The 16,490-nt window shown below is 38.4% G+C and overlaps 1 non-coding gene across 1 annotated transcript; it reads left to right on the top strand.

Annotated features, from left to right (window-relative positions):
• Positions 1-2,155: 2,155 nt before the first annotated feature.
• LOC131621155 (small nucleolar RNA R71) lies at positions 2,156-2,262 on the top strand. The gene has a single exon (XR_009289483.1). It is a non-coding gene; the product is annotated as a small nucleolar RNA R71 (small nucleolar RNA).
• The last annotated feature ends 14,228 nt before the right edge of the window (positions 2,263-16,490 follow it).

Genomic DNA, 16,490 nt, shown 5'->3' with positions numbered 1-16,490 from the left:
TTTAGTAGCAAAGAGTAAATTAATGAAAGTTCTAAGTTAAAGAAAATGTATCAAGATTCGATTTCATCGACCTAAATTTGTATGTTTCCTTATAAATAGATGCTTATGAACTTGCTAACGATCAATATAATTACGTATCGACACCTATATCGTCCGTGTCCGCAACGATATAGTTAGATTTACCGTATTGTTTAACCGACGATTTCTCCACCGTTTAAACAATACAAATAACGTTTTAAGAACCGATACTTAGTAAACATCAAACTCTAAATCCATGTCTGCAACTTATAGTTTGAAAGATGATTAGTTAGGTCTAGATACAAACATTGATGTCTCAAACATTTATACCAAAGGAAAAGCTTTAATAAACAAACTAAACCATCTATATTGATCATCACTTGTTCATACACATATATTCACAAGAAAAACATACAAAAGGCTAGGAAGATTACATCTTAACTTGATACAAAAGTGGTTTAGCTATCCATGAGAATGGTAGCTTGCACAAAAAGGTAAGGATGAAGATCAACAAGCATCAAATGGCGATTAATCGACGATCAAGGCTTCCAATCTTCAACTCTATATTTGCTACAGTGTATATTGCTCTTGTTTCTCTCTAAAATATCTCCAACTCCTCTCTAAAATATCTCCAACTCCTTTCAAAAGTGATCTGGCCCATAAACAAATAAACAAAGTTTCGCAGACCGCGCTTAGCGCGGTGCAGCCCGCTAAGCGCGCTATCACTAATTGCTTAAACCGCCCAACCGCGCTAAGCGGGCTCCAGACCTCGCTTAGCGCGGAACTCTCTGCCAGAACTTCCTTCTTTTCTTCAAAAGCGCGCTTAGCGGGCTCAACCTCGCTTAGCGCGCTACCTCTTTTCAGCAATCCTTGGCTTTGGTCTTGGAACATCTTCAAAATGCTTTTTCCATGGTCCCAGCTTCCAATTATCTATAAAAACTACAAAATCCAACATAGATTGCAAAGATAAGAACTATTCAACAATAATATAAATATAAGAATAAATATATACCAAATGACAATAAAATACTACTTATTAACCACAAAAAGACTTGAGAGTTACCAAAAATTACCTAAGATATTTACACAAATTGGTAACTAACAACAATCTTTAATGTAAAACTAGTTTATAATTACAAATTGGTTTTAAACCGGTTTAAACCAATTTATAACTGAATTGAAACTGTTTTACTAGTTAATTGAATTATTATTAATGTGGTTATTAAAAACTGAAATGAACCATTTTTGTGGTTTGGTTCAGTGCAGTTCATGAACCATGAACACCCTTAATTTCAGTTGGACCATACTCAGGATGTGTTGCCTCGTTGTCATCATATGGTTGAGATAGGGCGGTCAGGCATTGAGGTGGCACATGGGGCGTTGGTGTACCGCAAACATCGCGCCAGGACATGTTGGATAGCAGACGGTAGAGGCAGAGGAGCCGGCAGAGGAGCCGGCAGAGGAGGTGATAGACGTAGAGGAGACGCTAGAGGCAGAGGAGAGGATGTCGACGTTGTCTGGCACACACACCAGCATCCGTGCTGATTATTTTGATGTCTGTATTTTTATTACATTGATGTACTTTCTTTTGATTATATATATGACATATGACTATTTGGATGATGTATATGATGTATTATTTTGATGTATTGTATAACATTGAGTATACATACTACTATTTTGATGTACTATATTTTGATGTAATATTTTGTTACACAAAAAAACTGGAGTTTTATAGTCAAATATAATTGGTTTAAAATATAGCAGAAGGTTCTGTAGGTACATCTATGGAAAATTCTGTTTTAAAGACGTTCCAGAGCTACACCTAAGAAAGTTTCCCTGAATTGAATTAATTTGAATTTTTCCCAACGTTGACCATTTTAAACTACTTCCATAGATGTAGCTCCAAAAAAAAAAGCAAATTCTGAACAAAAAAAGGTGCTTCTTGATATGTAACTCAGGAAGCAGTGGGCGTTAATGTAATTGTGATAGGTGCCTAAGAGTATCAAGGGGTGGATTGAGATATTCTCTATAATTATCAACTAAACAATTTGGTAGGCCAACTACAACATCTATGGCCAGTCTTGTATTGCACATGAGACTATTGTAAAAGGTGTGGATAATCTACCACTGCTCTAGACCGTGATGTGGGCAGAGCCTCATCATATCCTTATATCTCTCCTAAGCTCCAAAAAGCGACTCACCATATTTCTGTTTGAAACTATTTATTTGGCTCCTTAGCATATTGGTTTTACTTGGTGGGAAATAGTGGGCTAAGTATGCCTTCTTCAATTCATTCCATGTAGTGAGGGACTTTGATGGCAGGGACTGCAGCTAAGCTTTGGCTCTGTCCCTCAGGAAAAATGGGAAGAGTCGTAGTCGAATGGATTTTGGATTTATGTCATCGCTTTTCAACATGTATGTGTACTGCACAAACACAGACATGTGCAAGTTAGGGTCCTTTATAGGGTTACCAGAGAACTGGTTCTGCTGCACGATTTGCAACAAAGAAGATTTCAACTCAAAATCGTTTACCTCAATGGCAGGGGGACAATGCTCGAGTGTGGCTTGTCCTGAGATAGGATGGCGTAGTCCTTAAGAGGACGATTATCAATTGCAACCATAGGAGTAAGTTGGGTGCAATATTGTTCGATTCGGTGTCTCAAACAATGAAAATGCTCGATTTTTTCTATAGGTTGTTCTAGCTCGTCCTCGGAAGTGCAAGTACTTGGCATACAATGGAAGAAAAGGGTGGAAATAGCGAAAAGGTGCCTTAGTATATACGACGCAACAACGGAGTCACGATATTGACTAAATTGGTCCTCGACAATGGCGCCAATAACTTGATACGCTCCACAAGTGCACGGAAATATCGTGATAATATAAAAAAATGTTGAACCCATTGAAACTAATAATAAAATGTAGTGTTATCTATCGCAACTATGTAATTCTAAGACTGTGAGTAATAGTTTTAAGAGCAAAAGAACTAAATTAAGCTAGTTTGCGAATTAATATGAAGACGGAGAACTAAATTAAAAATACTGCTCACTTTCGCCCAGCTAGTACTGAAATCCGGTACCGTAATAAAGTGATATCGTTGTTTTAATAGATTAAGGCTCTGTTTGATAAAATTAGCTGATAGCTGATAGCTGGTAGGTGATAGCTTATAGCTGGTGATTGATAGGTGATAAACCTTAATCTTTAAACTTCTAACCCTTACTCATAAACATATTCATAAAAAAAATTAGGATATTTCATTTAATTCAACTACAGGATTCCTCTAAACAAATATTCAAACATTTCGAAACAAATATTCAAACATGTTCTGGCCTTTCTTCATGTCACAGAAACCTGAAATTTTTTAAAAACACGAGATTCAAGTATGTAAAACAGATTCAACTACACCATAGACCCTTTAATCATACAAAAAGATTTGGATGTTTCCTACAAACCTTAATCTTTAAACTTCTTACTCATAAACATATTCATAAAAAAAATTAGGATATTTCATTTTATTCAACTACAGGATTCCTTTAAACTAATATTCAAAATTTTCGAAACAAATATTCAAACATGTTTTGGCCTTTCTCCATGTCACAAAAACCTGGAATATTTTAGAAACACGAGATTCAAATATGTAAAACACATTCAACTATACCATAGTGTTAGAACATAGTTTGGTTCTAATCTTATCTTAGTATTTTGATGATAACAATTAAATAAATTTTGTATAAGCAAATATGATACTCTAATTATATATCTCTTATTTCAGAAGAAGTTCTAAACATATGCTGAAATTCAAGCAAAACAAGTACCATCATAACTTGGACTACATACAAATGCTGAAAAACAGTCACGCTGAAGCCTAAAGAAGTTCTAATGAAGAAACAACTTAAAGCACCAACCGCTGAAGCATAATTCTGATAGACGTTATCTCTACAAAGTCAGGAAGAAGTTTTCGTGAAGAAATACAAAGATAAAATACTCTGACAGAAGAAAGATTACCGTTGGAGACATAATGATTATTAACGGCAAAAAGCAGATTTAGTAACAAGTCTCAAGAAGCGTGGAAAGCAAGTTTATCCAAGATAGCACGCAAGCATGAAAGGCTAAGCTAGCCTATTATTCAACATCGGACGAAATCTTCAAAACGCTATAAATAGAAGATCATTTGAAAAAGAAGATACACACAACACAAGAGAGCTCATACATGTTATAAACAACACAAGCAAAATACAAGTTAGCACGCTCAAAGAAAATATCTCATACTTGAACACTTATACTTAAAGAAAATATTGTTCAAAGTATCAGTTTAAAAGTTCATCTTCATTGTACTGAACTTAGTGAAAAATTACAGTTGTGATACAGCTTAGATTAAGAAGCACTTAAGATCACTTGTTAGAAATTCTGTCTGTAATTGTTTCTTGAGTAACCAAGTTGTGGTTAGGACTCTCAAGAAGTCAAAGTTTGTATTCCTTGAATAACCAAGTTGTGGTTAAGATTCTGTTAGGTGCCAAATTGTGTTTATATTTAGTTTAATTAATGGCACCTTTCGACCGTTTTTATCGGATATTCGTACAATTCCCTGAAGTTTTAGATAATTATTTATGGTTTATAATATTAAGCTTTCATTTTATGTTAATATGTGTTTTAGTTATGATTTTGTAGGTTTTAGCCAATTTTGGGGAAGTTTGGAGCTTGTTTTGAGCTTTGCAAGAGAGTGCCTGGCAGAAGTATGCGCGCGTCGCGCTGGGATGTGGGCGCGTCGCGCCCTTGGCAAGATATTTTGGAGCTTCCAGACAGAGAGTTGCGCGCGTCACGCGCATGGGCGGTTTATAATTTTAAGTGTATTGGCGCGAAGCGCGCTGGAGGGCGCGACGCGCCCTGGACAGATTTCAGAAATGCTATATAAAGGAGTTTTCAGATATTTTGTGTTGGTTGGTTGATTTTGAGAGCTAAAGAACACTTGTGCACTGTAGCAAACAAAGAATCGAAGATTGGAAGCTTTGATCGTCGATTAATCGCCTTTGATGCTTGTTGATCTTCATCCTTTACTTCTTGAGCAAGCTACCATTTTCATGGATAGCTAAATCTCTTTTGTATCAAGATAAGATGTAATCTTCCTAGCCTTTTGTAGGTTTTTCTTGTGAATATATGTGTATGAACAAGTGATGATCAATATAGATGGTTTAGTTTGTTTATTAAAGCCTTTTCTTTGGTATAAGTGTTTGAGACATCAATATTTGTATCTAGATCTAACTTTATCATCTATCAAACTATAAATTGCAGACATGGATTTAGCGTTTGATGTTTACTTAGTATCGGTTTTAAAACGTTATTTTTATTGTTTAAACGGTGGAGAAATCGTCGGTTAAACAATACGGTAAATCTAACTATATCGTTGCGGACACGGACGATATAGGCGTCGATACGTAATTATGTTGATCGTTACCATGTTCATATACGTATATTTATAAGGAGACATACAAATTTAGGTCGATGAAATCGAATCTTGATACATTTTCTTTAACTTAGAACTTTCATTAATTTACTCTTTGCTACTAAAAGAATTGAATGACCTTTTGCAAACCCAAATTTAAAGTAACATTAACTCAAGACAAAATAGGCTATAGAACGGCGGTGATATCGCAATAATCCCTGTGGATACGATAATAACGAAAAGTACACCACAATACTCTTTCAACAAAATGGCGCCGTTGCCGGGGATTGTTGTTTAGATATTGCAAGCATTGCAATAGTTTGTTTTGTATTGAGTCTTATAATTAATATCTTGTTTCTAAATTTATTTTCCTTGTGTTTGTTAATTTGCTTGGTTAGTTTTTCAGATTACAGTTTATGCGAGGACGTGTACCTGCAGATCAACTCCTTTTTGATCCTGAGATTGAGAGGACTGCTCGTAGAGAGAATAGCAAAACTCGTAGGAGGAGACAACTAGCTAGGGAAAGAAGACAACAACAAGAGGCATCTTCTTCTTCAACTCCGGTTGAAAACTTAGTTGAGGGAGAAATGGCAGGAGAGATTCCTAATGTTCCAGCTCGAGGGCCTTGTGTTAATAGCCCTCGACTCAATGCACAATTTGCTCGTGATCAAGCCAATGGAAGAAACTCCGAGATGAAAACGGGGTTACTTCAATTACTTTATCAGAATCCTTTCACAGGGGCAGATCACGAGGATCCATTTACTCATCTAACAAAGTTCTACGAGATCGCCGGAACAATTGGTGCTCCGGAAGACCAAGAAGAACAGGTGTTCAGGAGACTTTTTCCTCATTCCTTAATTGGAAAAGCTAAGGAATGGTACCTTGATCAACCTAATAATGTCATGACAAATTGGAACGAGTTAGAAGAGAAGTTCTTGGATCGGTTCTTTCCTCACAATAGGTTCATGGAAGCGAAAACTTCTATTGCGGTGTTCTCTCAAGGGTCGAATGAATCTCTCAATGAAGCATGGGAGAGGTTCAAGTCCATGGTTAGAAAGTGCAAAGGTCATGGGTTTGATGAGTTGTCTCAAATCCATATCTTTAGAAATGGACTCCAACCTCAACCAAAAACTCTTTTAGATGCTACCGCGGGTGGTTCGTTGATGTCAAAAACTGCTGAAGAAGCAATGGCTATCATTGATAGAATGGCTTTAAACGATCATCAAGGGCAACACAACCGTAGTGCATTGCAAAGAAAACCGGGAGTTCTTGAATTGAATACTAGTGATGCAATACTTGCTCAAAACAAGTTATTGACACAACAAGTAGAATTGCTCACTCAACAAATGTCAAAACTCCCTCAACAAATCAAAGAGATAAATGGGAGCCCTTCTAAAAATCAACATGTGATGTGTTGTGAATTGTGTAGGGGTGACCATCAAACAGGTTTTTGTCCTCCACCGGGTGAAGAGGTGAATTATGTGTCTAATCCTAATCAAGGATATGGTGGAAGACAACAACAACAACCTTACAACAATAACCAAGGTTACCAACAAAGAGGTAATCAAGGTTATCAACAAGGATGGAGGCCGGAAGCGGGCCCATCGAATCGTCAAAATCCTTACCAAGGCGGTTACAATCAACAACCTCAACAAACAAAGCTTTCTATCGAGGACACTCTTAGCCAATTCATGCAATTGCAAATTGCAAGCCAAAAGAGTACGGATGCCGCAATTAAGAACCTTGAAACTCAAGTCGGGCAATTGTCAAAGCAACTTGCCGATCAAAACAAAGGTCCTTTTCCGGCTACTACACAAGAAAATCCTCGTGAGCATTGTAAGTCAATTCTAACTCGTAGCGGTAGAAATATTGATATGGGTGTAGGAGAAATAGTTGAGGAGGAAATTGTTGAGAGTGAAAAAGATAGGGTGATTGAAGTAGAAAAAAATGTTGAGGGTGATTTAGTTGAAAATGAGAAAGAGAAAGAATTAGTGGAAAAAGAAACTCTTGAGAAAGTTGTAGAAAAAGAGAGAAAAAAATTGAGTGTGAGTGAAAAGGGAAAGAAGAAGGTGGATGATTCTATACAAGTGAAGAAATTACCTTACCCTCCCGGTCCGTCAAAGAAAGAAGATGCAAAGCACTATGCTCGGTTCTTGGATATTTTTAGCAAGTTGCAAATTGATGTTCCTTTTTCCGAAGCATTAGAGCAAATGCCGATGTATGCAAAATTCATCAAAGACATCATCACTAAGAAGAGAAGATTCTTGGATCAGGAGGTAGTAACGGTGAGCTCTTGTTGTAATGCGTTAATTCAACGCACTACTCCGATAAAATCGAATGATCCTGGGCGGGTAACCTTACCGGTGTCTATTGGAAATGTTCACATAGGCAAAGGTTTGGTCGATACCGGTTCTAGCATTAATTTGATCCCATTGTCTATGGTGAGAAGATTAGGAATCAACGATTTGAAGCCGACAAGAATGACGTTATCATTAGCAGATAAATCCACAGCTCATCCTCATGGAGTTGCGGAAGACTTGCTTGTCAAGGTTGACAAATTTTGGTATCCTGTTGATTTTATTGTCATAGACATGGAAGAAGATCCTGAGATTCCATTGATCTTAGGAAGGCCTTTTATGAAGACGGCCCGAATGATGATAGATATTGATGATGGCTTAATGAAATTAAGGTACCAAGATGAAGAATTATGTCTTGATCTCTTTGAAGCCATCAAGCATCCTAATGATGAGGATGATTGTTTTAGAATCGATGCTACCGAAAGGGCTATTATGAAAGTGGAGAATCAAATGCACTTGTCGAATCCTCTTGAGAAGACTTTAATGGAAGCTCTCGAAGTTCTCACCAAAGATCAAGAGAAGGAAATTGAAGATTGCTTGAGAAATTTAGAGGCTTGTGAGGAGATGAATCCATTTGAAACTCAAATTGAAGAGTTGAAGGATGAACCTAAAGTTGAAGAGCAAAAGGTGGAGTTGAATGTGTTACCGTCTCACTTGAAATACGTGTTTCTCGGTGACAATTCTACTAAGCCGGTTATCATTAATAGTGGTTTGTCTAACAAGGAAGAGCATCGATTGAAGGAAGTGTTGACGAAGAATCAAGAAGAAATAGGATGGGTTTTATCCGACTTAAAGGGTATTAGTCCGGCCTATTGTATGCATAAGATTATGTTAGAAGATGATTTTCGGCCCGTGGCACAACCTCAAAGGCGATTGAATCCAACCATGAAAGAAGTTGTTAGAAAAGAGGTTGTGAAGTTATTAGAGGCGGGGATGATTTATCCCATCTCCGATAGCGAATGGGTGAGCCCGGTGCATGTGGTTCCTAAGAAGGGTGGATTGACAGTTGTGAGAAATGAGAAGAACGAGTTGATTCCTTCGAGAGCGGTGACCGGGTGGCGTATGTGTATTGATTATAGGAGGTTGAACCAAGCAACAAGAAAAGATCACTTTCCATTACCTTTTATGGATCAAATGTTAGAGAGGTTAGCCGGAAGAAATTTCTATTGTTTCTTGGATGGTTATTCGGGATACAATCAAATATCAGTGAATCCGGCGGACCACGAGAAAACTGCTTTTACATGTCCTTTTGGCGTTTTTGCTTACCGAAGAATGCCATTTGGACTATGTAATGCTCCTGCAACATTTCAAAGGTGCATGCAGGCTATCTTCTCTGATTTGATTGAGAAAAGCATTGAGGTGTTCATGGATGATTTTTCTGTGTACGGGTCATCATTTGACTTGTGCTTGAAGAACCTTGATGTGGTGATGGAGAGATGCATTGAAACAAATTTGGTTCTCAACTGGGAGAAATGCACTTTCATGGTGACGGATGGGATTGTTCTTGGCCACAAGGTTTCTTCAAAGGGGCTTGAGGTCGATCCGGCAAAAATTGAAGTTATTGAAAAGCTTCCCCCTCCGGTGAACGTGAAAGGCATAAGGAGCTTCTTGGGACATGCTGGGTTCTATAGAAGATTCATCAAGGATTTCTCCAAGGTTGCAAAGCCTTTGAGTAATTTGCTCAACAAAGGTATGGAATTTAATTTTGATGAATCGTGTCTAAAAGCTTTCCTAGAACTTAAAGCAAATTTGACCACCACACCCATAATTGTCGCTCCTAATTGGTCGCTTGAGTTTGAACTCATGTGCGATGCGAGTGACTATGCGGTTGGTGCGGTCTTAGGCCAAAGGAAGAACAAACAATTCCATGCTATACATTATGCGAGCAAAGTTTTAAATGAGGCACAGGTTAACTATGCCACTACCGAAAAAGAATTGCTCGCAATTGTATTTGCATTGGAAAAGTTTCGCTCTTACCTTATTGGTTCTAAAGTGGTGTGTTATACTGATCATGCCGCAATCAAATATCTTCTTACCAAGCCTGATTCGAAACAAAGGCTTATTCGGTGGATTCTTTTGCTTCAAGAATTTGATCTTGAAGTGAAAGATAAGAAAGGTACAGAAAATTTGATTGCGGATCATTTGTCTCGGTTAGTGAATACCGAGGTGACAAACAATGAAAAAGAAGTGAGGGAAGAATTCCCAGATGAAAAACTGTACATGGTACAAGAAGTTAGACCCTGGTTCGCAGATATGGCTAATCACAAAGCATCTGGCTGGATACCGGAGGATCTAACTTGGAATCAAAGGAAAAAGTTTTTGAACGATGCTAATTTCTATGTTTGGGATGATCCTCACTTATTTAAGTTGAGTAGTGACAATCTTCTGAGAAGATGTGTCGCGGATGAGGAGGAAAAAAGCATTTTGTGGCATTGCCACAATTCGCCTTATGGTGGTCATTTTAATGGTTTGCGTACGGCCACAAAAGTCCTTCAATCGGGATTTTGGTGGCCTACTTTGTTCAAAGATGCTTACCACCATGTTGCCTCATGCGACAGTTGTCAAAGAACTGGTGGAATAGGGAAAAGAGAGGAAATGCCCCTCCAAAGTATTGTAGAAGTTGAGGTATTCGATTGTTGGGGCATTGATTTTGTTGGACCATTCCCTTCCTCAATGTCAAATGAATACATCTTGGTAGCTGTGGATTACGTGTCTAAGTGGGTGGAAGCGATTGCTTCACCCAAAGCGGATGGTAAGACCGTGATAAAGTTTTTGAAGAAAAATATATTTTCGCGGTTTGGCTCGCCAAGAGTATTAATTAGTGATGGTGGATCTCATTTTTGTAATGCTCCGCTTGAAAAAGTGTTGGAGCAATATGGAGTAAAGCACAAGGTAGCTACTCCATATCATCCACAAACTAATGGGCAAGTTGAGAGGACCAATCGAGAGATTAAGAGAATTCTTGAGAAAACTGTGTCTAGTTCTAGGAAGGATTGGTCAATGAAGCTTGATGAAACCTTGTGGGCGTATCGGACCGCTTTCAAAGCACCGATCGGTCTTACACCATTCCAAATGGTGTATGGTAAAAGTTGCCACCTTCCCGTAGAACTAGAGCATAAGGCATATTGGGCCTTAAAGCTTTTGAATTTTGACCACAAGTTGTGTGGAGAGAGAAGAAAAATCCAACTTAATGAGTTGGAAGAGATGAGATTGCATGCCTATAAGTCTAATTCAATTTACAAAGAAAAGACCAAATTCTATCATGATAGTAAGGTTAGAATGAAGGACTTTAAGGTAGGGCAATTAGTTTTACTCTTCAATTCCCGGTTAAGACTTTTCCCGGGAAAGTTGAAGTCTAAATGGTCCGGACCGTTTTTGGTAAAAGAAGTGAGAAGCCAAGGGGCTATTGTGATAGAGGACCAAAAATCAAACCAAGAGTGGGTAGTAAATGGTCAGAGGTTGAAGGTGTATCGGGGAAGCGATTTTAATCGTGAAACTTGCGTTTTATCGTTTGGCGATCCTTGATTGCCTTTGACCGTCGAGCTGACCGACGTTAAACAAAGCGCTCTTGGGAGGCACCCCAAGTTGTATATATTCACTTGTATTTGTGTTATTTTTGCAGGTGGGATTTTTGAGTTGTCGTCGAGCCAGAAACGATCTACCGGTATTTTTGGGCGTGCTGAAACAATGCAGTTTTTCTGCTGTTTCTGGTGTAGCGCGTGTCGCACCCATTAGCGCGCGTCGCGCGCTATGTGTACTCAAGGACCCTTTCCAGGCAGAGATAAGGGCGCGTCGCGCCGGTTCTGCGCGCGTCGCGCGCTGTACATATTTTTGAAAAAAAAAATAATTTTGTTTGGGCCCACCCATGCTGGGCCCGACCCGGCTTCGTGCTCAGAAGTTAGTTTTAGGGTTTTTGGAGGTCATAGCCTCCATTCCTCTTTGTGCCAAGAAACCAAACACACACACAACCAAATTTTTTTTGATTCTTGCATTTATCCTCACTAACACTCGTCTCTCTACTGTCATCAATCATATAAGGTATGTTCTTCTTCTCCTTTCTTTCCATTAAAATAGTTTTAGTTGTTAGGTTTTTAGATTTAGGAATATTTTGAATCATTTTGAAAAATTAGGGTAGAAACCACGCTTTGACTGTAAATATTGCTTGCTGGAACCCTTAGAAGTGAGGAGAAGTTGGTTCTCCTCTTCTGTTTTGCAGAAAAATGAAGGATTTTTCTGGGTTTCGCAAAGCGCGTCGCGCCCTGTCCAGCGCGCGTCGCGCCCTGGGTTCAACTTTGAAATTTTTTTTATGCATTCTGAGTATTTGTTTAGGCCTGTTTTGTGATTGATGATGAATGTGGACTGATGTGGGTTTTTAGTTGAGAGGTTATGCTAACTTTGTTTCAATTGTGCGTGTTTTGTTTGAATTACAATTGTGCAGGAATGGCACCTTTTTTGAAAAGGAAGAAGACTGGTTCTGGTGAGGGATCTTCCTCACAAGCTGGCAGGTTTGATCGGACGAAGTTTCTAGGTCCGGAGCAAGAGGCGAGGTACCATGAGCTTGAAAGCCGCGTTGTGTGGAGTGAACGCACGGTGATTCCTATTGACCACGGCCTCTTCCAAAGGGCGTGGACTGCTTTGTCTGAAACATGCTGGGACAAGTTGTTCACTCCACCACAATTCTATCAGGTGGAGATTGTCAGAGAGTTTTATGCAAATGCCTTGCCTCCGAGCAGTTGGTCAGGTACTGAAGCTTACCCGTTTAAAACATGGGTGAGAGGTAAGGCCATTGATTTTAGCAAAGAGGCTATTTTTGATTTTCTGGATAACCCTCTTGCTTTGGTAGAAGAGTGTCAGTACCATCCCAGGTTGAATAGAGGAAATTGGGATGCAGACAGCATTAGGGATAGGATTTGCAGGACTGGTTTCACCTATACTCTGACTAAAGCTGGGCTGCCAAAGACTTTTACTCGTAGTCAGTTGACGGAGGAGGCTCAGTTGGTGACTTCGGTGGTCCTTTACAACATTAGGCCACGGAGTCACACTTCTTCCCTCACCATTGATACGGCAGGTTTGGTTCAGGGTATTCTGAATGGTGATAACATTGATGTGTCCAGGATTGTGGCGAATGAGCTGAAAAGAGTCGCCCTGAATGGGACTCTTCATGGAGATGGGGTGAAATGTAGGTTGATTTTTCCTGGTCTAATAATGGGTTTGTGCAGGAAGGCTGGTGTCCGGTTCCCAACTGGTGGGATGATCCCCATGGATGGTATTATAGATGATATTTTTGCTAACAGGTACTGTTTGCCTGGAGGTCGTCCTTTTGGTGTTGCTGCTGGTGCATCTAACCTTCCCGATGCTTCTCAGGCTGTTCCGGTTGCTGCTGCACCGCCTGCTGGTCCACAGTATGGTGATGCAAGTGATTGGAACTATCAGATGCATATGGCGCATCAGAGAGCGTTTATGTTTTTGCAGGATTCTATCCGGCAGCTTTCTCTGCAGCAGCCTGTTGGTTCCAGGGATGATTTATCTGCCTATGCTTCATGGCCTGAGGGCAGGCCAGATCCTGAGGAGGGGATGGAGCAGGATGATCCGGAGACTTCCGATGAGGAGTAGACTTTATTTTTTTTACTGTTTTATGTTTTATTGTTTTTAGTTTTTTGTTAGAACAATTTTTAGTTACTTTGTTTTTAATGTTTATAGTTTTGTTCCATCCTTTTGGATGAGGTACTTTGAAAGGCTAAGTTTACGCCTTTGGATAGTTAACACCTGTTTGGTGTGGTTTTTATTTTATATAAGTTCAGTTTATTTTATTTTTGCATTTATTTATTTTTAAGTAGTTTATTTTAGTTTAGTGTTTATATTTTAGAAATAATGGTTTGATAAGTTGTCCTGATGATTAATTAGCTGGAACACGAATTTTTGTTGCCACGATGAAATTGGATGGTGCAACACAATTTGAGTGGTGATGATATAAGTTGAAAACTGTACGCGCAAGGTACATCCTTTATCATTTTTTTTTATCAAGTACCTTCGATTCTGATGCTTTTAATTATACAAATTAGTTGTCATTAATTTCTGTGGATAAAATTAGTTCAATTGTGAATCACTTTAGCCTAGCTGTAGTTGTGAGGAGACTTTCCACTGTGTATATATATAAATTGTGCTGGATACCAGCAATGTGCGTTTTAACTCGTTTTTATTATGATTAATCTTGCATTGTTATTAAATTGTGTTAAGCATGAAAGTGATCAAGGCGTTTTGTTCTGTGCTATGAGAAAAACTTCCAATCCAAATATAACCTACCCGGTGAGTGTGTGAGTATTTGCTAACCACTTTGAGCCATTTTGCCAAGATTCAATCGGTATCATGTCATGCCTTATAATTGCCGATTTTTGATTTGAATCTTGATGACTTTCTTTGAACCTTGAAAAGTACCATGAAATGTGGTTAGGATTGATTCCTTTTCGCCTTAGAATAGGGAGCATTCGTGATTATGTGGTGGTAATATTCAAGTTGGGGAGAATAAAATTTTGATCTTGGTTGTATTGGTGTGTAGAAGAAAATAAATAATTGCTCAAGAGAGAAAAAGAAAAAGAAAAAGGAAAAGAGAAGAGCTTTGTATATAGCTAGTTCTTTTAAAATAAAAAGATGAACTCTTGAGCAATAAAATTGTGTGATCGGTTGATAAGGATGTGTGAATATTATCATGATTTGAATGCTCTCTTAGGAATTGACCCCTTTTGTTTCAATGGCCTTGAGAAATGACACTTCCTTGTTAACCAAGCCAAGCTACAACCCGAAAGTCCTTAGTGATTCATGCTTATATACTTTTTATATATCTTATGCTTAGATGAGTTTATAATTAATTCGGTATGTTTGCGTCATTGTCTGGTGAGTGTTAGGATCCTCCATTTTTGTTCTCTCAGTAGAGAAATACGTAGGTGTGATTCATTCTTGAACTTCTTTTGCTTTGTAGAATTTCTGACATAGAATTTGTATATAGGATTAGCATTGTTATCATGGTACTTTGATGAAGACTGGTAAAGATTGATCTTTGTGTACTTTTGGAATTTGAACCATTCAATTGTTCTTGTTTCTACCTTGTTGTTTCATTTGTGATATTTTGTGTTCCCGGAAATTTATCATTGTTTTGTTTGAGGACAAACAAGAGTTTAAGTTGGGGAGAGTTGTTAGGTGCCAAATTGTGTTTATATTTAGTTTAATTAATGGCACCTTTCGACCGTTTTTATCGGATATTCGTACAATTCCCTGAAGTTTTAGATAATTATTTATGGTTTATAATATTAAGCTTTCATTTTATGTTAATATGTGTTTTAGTTATGATTTTGTAGGTTTTAGCCAATTTTGGGGAAGTTTGGAGCTTGTTTTGAGCTTTGCAAGAGAGTGCCTGGCAGAAGTATGCGCGCGTCGCGCTGGGATGTGGGCGCGTCGCGCCCTTGGCAAGATATTTTGGAGCTTCCAGACAGAGAGTTGCGCGCGTCACGCGCATGGGCGGTTTATAATTTTAAGTGTATTGGCGCGAAGCGCGCTGGAGGGCGCGACGCGCCCTGGACAGATTTCAGAAATGCTATATAAAGGAGTTTTCAGATATTTTGTGTTGGTTGGTTGATTTTGAGAGCTAAAGAACACTTGTGCACTGTAGCAAACAAAGAATCGAAGATTGGAAGCTTTGATCGTCGATTAATCGCCTTTGATGCTTGTTGATCTTCATCCTTTACTTCTTGAGCAAGCTACCATTTTCATGGATAGCTAAATCTCTTTTGTATCAAGATAAGATGTAATCTTCCTAGCCTTTTGTAGGTTTTTCTTGTGAATATATGTGTATGAACAAGTGATGATCAATATAGATGGTTTAGTTTGTTTATTAAAGCCTTTTCTTTGGTATAAGTGTTTGAGACATCAATATTTGTATCTAGATCTAACTTTATCATCTATCAAACTATAAATTGCAGACATGGATTTAGCGTTTGATGTTTACTTAGTATCGGTTTTAAAACGTTATTTGTATTGTTTAAACGGTGGAGAAATCGTCGGTTAAACAATACGGTAAATCTAACTATATCGTTGCGGACACGGACGATATAGGCGTCGATACGTAATTATGTTGATCGTTACCATGTTCATATACGTATATTTATAAGGAGACATACAAATTTAGGTCGATGAAATCGAATCTTGATACATTTTCTTTAACTTAGAACTTTCATTAATTTACTCTTTGCTACTAAAAGAATTGAATGACCTTTTGCAAACCCAAATTTAAAGTAACATTAACTCAAGACAAAATAGGCTATAGAACGGCGGTGATATCGCAATAATCCCTGTGGATACGATAATAACGAAAAGTACACCACAATACTCTTTCAACAGATTCTCAAGGAGACGTTGGTTGTTGCCTTCGTGGATTGTTGTAATCAGTTTTTAATTAGTGGATTAAGTCCTCGACTGAGAGAGGCGAAATCACCTTGGCGGGTGGACTCGAGTAGTTAGGTTATAACGAACCAGGATAAAAATACGGTGTCATTTTTATATTGCAAAAAGAAACCACTTATTCAAACCCCCCTTTCTAAGTGTTTTCATAACCTTCAATTGGCATCAGAGCGCTTGATTCTGGGTGCAAACACTTCATCGTGTCAGAAAAAATCCAAAAGGAA

The sequence above is a fragment of the Vicia villosa genome, linkage group LG7 (genome assembly GCF_029867415.1).
Source record: "Vicia villosa cultivar HV-30 ecotype Madison, WI linkage group LG7, Vvil1.0, whole genome shotgun sequence".
Taxonomy (NCBI): Eukaryota; Viridiplantae; Streptophyta; class Magnoliopsida; order Fabales; family Fabaceae; genus Vicia; species Vicia villosa.
This window is presented reverse-complemented; position numbering and strand designations above follow the sequence as displayed.